Below are 5428 nucleotides of genomic sequence, written 5' to 3'. Positions count from 1 at the left end.
AGCCAATGCTTGAAGGAACCAAAGGCCCTTGTGTTTTGCCGTACGAGTTCCAACACAAAGCTTGTTGTTGCTGATGAGTTTGTAACCCTCTGATCCCTCCAGAAGATCTTAGCCTTATATCCATAAGATCCACGCCCATGCATGGCACGTTGTTGCTGCATGCGATACGTACCGGTTGCACCGTGAAGCTACCTACAATGTTGTTGTATTTGACCCCGGAAATCGACACTGCACGAGTCTGATTCTTGCACGTGGACTTGTCGCAGTAATATTGGTCGATTACTATTGGAACCTTCACGTCCGTTACTTGTATGTTCGAAAATGTTAGGTTCTTCACGACCCCCAATCCTCCCTGCGGATACATATATACACGTCATTCACTTGAAAGTTTACAATGTAAATCGAAAAATGAATCCGATAGCTATAACCATAAACAAACGTCACTCATGTATTATATATTAAAAAAAAAACGTAATGCAAAACATAAACATTTAACTGAGAAAGGCATATTAGACTCGTTTACATAGAAAGACTTGCGTTGTTTAGTGGGTTTTCTTAGAAACACAAAATTTTCATAAAAATTATCAACTATTTTATCTTATACTTTTGCATACTTCAATAATATCATATTTTAGATTCATATATTTTACTTGGGCCTTGGGGTCAGGGATGACAATATCATTTTTATAAGTAATAATGTCGTCTCTATATTAATTATAAGATGTACCTGCCAAGTCTTAATTCGAACACCAGCAAGAGTGTTCTGTATAGAGATATCCTCTACAATGATATCAGAAACACATGCCACACTTTTATCTTTCCCCAGTCCACCTATGCTGTGATCACACAAACGAAAACAAATACCATAAATAAAAATCAGTAAAAATTGAAAAAGGTAATATACTGATTACTATATGGAAATGTATTATTAAAGTATAAACCTGATGCCATGGCCAGGGCCACAATTGATGTGGTGGATATGAACATTGGAGGAGCCGGTTTGGATGGATACACAGTCATCTCCTGTTCAACAAGATTAAAATAGAAAATTTTAGAGTTAAATCCTCCCAAAATAGATGAATAGTATATAATTATTATAAATCGTTAAAGTTATTATAATATGATTTGTGATTAGTATTAATTTAAACATTTGAAATCTCTGGTCCATGTAACCTTTCTTAATTCATATATATTAAATATTAGTTATAGATTAAAGAGAAGAGAGCCTTTTCATTCTGCATGCTTGCTTGTTTGCATAAAAAAGTTAGTTTGGTGACAGTTATACCGTTATTAAGTGTTATCCTTTTTATTCAGCCAATGATGTCTTTTCCTGTTTCATGTCTTTATTCTATAGTACTTTTAAAATTTTACATTATCTTTGTCGTCCTAACTTTTTTTTTCTTTCACTTTGGCGTCTACAACGTGACAACCACTATGTTGAATTATATAAAAAAGATGTATTGTTATAGTCTTCTATATATGTATGTACACATAACACATGTATTTCCAATTGCATATATAATGATATAGAGTTGCATAAAACTGGAACAATGGAACGGTATAATGAAGAAATAATTCAAAATCTTAGGTGTCGTGATCACATGAAAAATTCAAAATCTATGGAATTATATATATATAGTTAATGAATATAGAAAATAAATTAAATGTAATTTAAAGTAAGAGAATATGAATTACCACAAGCGATGTTAGAGTGTTGAATCTCGACGTTACGTGTGTTCTGGAGGTGAATACCGTCGGTGTTAGGGCTATTCTCCGGCGACGAGATCGTAATGTTGTTGACTTTAACTCCGTCCGAGTCATCGAACTTCAGATGACACAGTGGGCTGTTCACGATGCTTATGTCACGGACCGTCACGGACCGTCTCGTTCTCACTTGCATAAAACCTAAGTGCCTATACGTATAATTCACTTAAGCCATCAATAAATATTTTACGACTCTTAAGTTAAAATAAAATTATTTTGTAAAAATAGACTTACTCACCGTTGGTTTCATTGGTGGGATATACTTTCTCGACTGAAAATAGGAAACTTAAAACTTAAAATTAATCTCAAAATACAATTTCAAAAAAATATATATCAAACGAACATAAAGCAAAACGTTTTAAATTCTTTTAATCTTGATTGCAATTATAATAAAAGATTGTATTTTTCACTCTCTCAGTATAGTGATCTTCGAAATAAAAATAAAGCGTACCTGAGTCTGATAAGTGTCTAAGTTCCACCAGTTAGAGCCACGACCGTTAAGAGTCCCTGAGCCTTGGATGGTCACATGAGTGACCCATTTGAAGTTAAGCCACTGAAATAAGCTTGACTTAGGCCATGACCCTATCTTTTCCGGAGCCACTAAGGTCCCTTCTATTTGAATCACCGTCTCATCCTTGCACGGACCTCGCAGTGTTACTGCCTTCACCATAAACTGTTTTCCTGCTGGAACCTCCACTTTCCCACCGGCCACTTTGCAAGCCGCCTTCCACGCTCCGACCAATGCCTGCCCACCTCTCGATTAGAAAATGTTTTACACAAATGGCAAACGAAAACGAAATGCTTGAAAATATATGGACGACGTACCTTTGAGTCGTCGGAGAGTCCATCACCCATGGCACCGAAGGAGAGAATGTTGAAAACGCCATCGTGGGTGGACGGGTAAGGAGCCGGTGCGGGAGAGCCGGAAGGGGTAGTTTTGGAATGACGACGGTGTTTGGATTTGATCTTCTTGACGTGATGTTTACGACCCTCGACGGAGATGGTGGAGATGGCGGCGGCTACGATAATGGCACCGAGCAGCATAGCTAAAAGAGGCGAACTCTTTATTGTCTTCATATTTTATTTCTTATAACTTTTTTGTTGTGCTTAATTTGATTATTTGTGTTGGTGTATTGTGTGAAAGGCATTGGACACAAGAAAGGTATTATATAGCAATAGTTCTACTGAATCGACCCTTCCTTTTGTATTATTTTCAGAAATGCCCTATAAAACTCGAGCAAAAAAAAAATACTTTATATTTTGTATGTCAGCATGTATAGACTTACAGATTTTCGCACGCCAATTAAATCCCTCATACAATTTCTCCTACATTTACCAAAAATATATGACCTACTTATATATCTATAGGCTGTAAATCTGATTCTTCCTGAAGTAAGGTGCTGATTTTGACATTTACTATACATCCAAATTTTCTTTTAGCAACAATGAATGAAAAACTCATGCATGCAAGCATGCAACAAACCACAGTTTAATTTATGTTATTGCACTTCTTCTCCCCCTAACTCTTGGCACTCATTTATCTACGAAATCTAATGTAATGTACTCCTAAACTTGGGACGCATTATTTATCTACGATGTGTGATATTAAAAGAACAACAAAATTCATTTCTCGAGAGACTTTTTGCACATGTATCTTTAAAATTGTGGATTGACTAGTGCAAAATAAAAATACTTCTATTCGCGTCACCAAACTTTCATTTTCGGTATTAGTAATTAAATATAGTTATGCAACTCAAAACCAACTGATAAAAAATGAAGAGACCAATGTTACTNTTCATATTTTATTTCTGATAACTTTTTTGTTGTGCTTAATTTGATTATTTGTGTTGGTGTATTGTGTGAAAGGCATTGGACACAAGAAAGGTATTATATAGCAATAGTTCTACTGAATCGACCCTTCCTTTTGTATTATTTTCAGAAATGCCCTATAAAACTCGAGCAAAAAAAAAATACTTTATATTTTGTATGTCAGCATGTATAGACTTACAGATTTTCGCACGCCAATTAAATCCCTCATACAATTTCTCCTACATTTACCAAAAATATATGACCTACTTATATATCTATAGGCTGTAAATCTGATTCTTCCTGAAGTAAGGTGCTGATTTTGACATTTACTATACATCCAAATTTTCTTTTAGCAACAATGAATGAAAAACTCATGCATGCAAGCATGCAACAAACCACAGTTTAATTTATGTTATTGCACTTCTTCTCCCCCTAACTCTTGGCACTCATTTATCTACGAAATCTAATGTAATGTACTCCTAAACTTGGGACGCATTATTTATCTACGATGTGTGATATTAAAAGAACAACAAAATTCATTTCTCGAGAGACTTTTTGCACATGTATCTTTAAAATTGTGGATTGACTAGTGCAAAATAAAAATACTTCTATTCGCGTCACCAAACTTTCATTTTCGGTATTAGTAATTAAATATAGTTATGCAACTCAAAACCAACTGATAAAAAATGAAGAGACCAATGTTACTATATATATTAGTCAAATTTGCCAATGTCTCCATGTGGGACGATTCGAATACTTGGGTCATACATCTTGCAAATATGGTTCTCCATGCCAATTTATTTTTAAAAGTTCACTGGAATTTTTTCTTCAAACATACATTTAGGTACAATCTAACACATCTTAGAATAAGTTATATTTGTCTAAATCTACACAGACAACTGCAAAACCAACGTACGAGGCACTTAATTTCTATCTTTCAACACTTTTTCATAGGCTTAAAATACATTATTTGGGTCTACTGTTAATTAATAGTTTCTCATGCATGAACAATAATTTTAAGCCTTTTTGATTCTTGAATTGGTTCCAAATTAACAGAACGATGAGAAATAGTGTAAAGGCCAGTTTTTAAGTGTGTTGCTCCACAACATCCAAAATGGTAACACAAATGCCAACTAAAAAGCAATAAAGCATTACAATAAATGACCAGAAATCTGCAATTCATGTATCTCTATGTACATTCTTTATATATTATGAAAAATCCATGAAACCTCCTAATTTTAATTAACTTATATAGATAAAGGTGGCTGCATATTAGTATTAAAAATAAAACAAAAAGCTGATAGCTAATTAATAATATGACATAGATTATGTTATGGATAATTATTTTAAAGACCCCATAATAGAAAAGGTGGTGAATTGTTGCGTAATAATAAAAATGAGTTAATGGGGGAATGATCTGTAGCAATGGTTTGTTCCTCAATCATAAGCAACCGTTATACACCCCTTTTCATTATAAAAGTAAAAAAAAGGCATTATCCAAAAATAAAAAGTTGGTTTCCGAAAAAATGTTTAAATCTCTTCAATGTACTTTCGCTAGTTTAACAAATTCAAGTGTGCTTAATTAGCTTAGTTAATCAAGGAAAAATTGTATTACATCTAGGTTTTTAACACAACACTAATTAAGTAGTAGAAAAGTTTACATCTTGTAAGTCTTAGAATATGTGGATTTAATATTGAACTTTTAACCTAACTGTTTTTCCATTACCAATTTACCATCGTTTTCGTGTTACCGCAGATCGATCCATGATTTATATATATGGTACCACACTATATATTCCTATGTCAATTGTAGCGGACAAATTACGAGTTATGATTGAAAAAAAAAAAAAAAAAA

General features: G+C 33.6%; 1 pseudogene; it reads right to left on the bottom strand.

Moving 5' to 3' along the window:
* LOC104790292 overlaps positions 1-2881 on the bottom strand; it is a 4206-nt pseudogene extending 1325 nt beyond the window's left edge.

The sequence above is a fragment of the Camelina sativa genome, chromosome 6, assembly GCF_000633955.1.
Source record: "Camelina sativa cultivar DH55 chromosome 6, Cs, whole genome shotgun sequence".
NCBI lineage: Eukaryota > Viridiplantae > Streptophyta > Magnoliopsida > Brassicales > Brassicaceae > Camelina > Camelina sativa.
The sequence above is the reverse complement of the archived record's forward strand: the minus strand, read 5'-3'. Positions and strand labels throughout refer to the sequence as shown.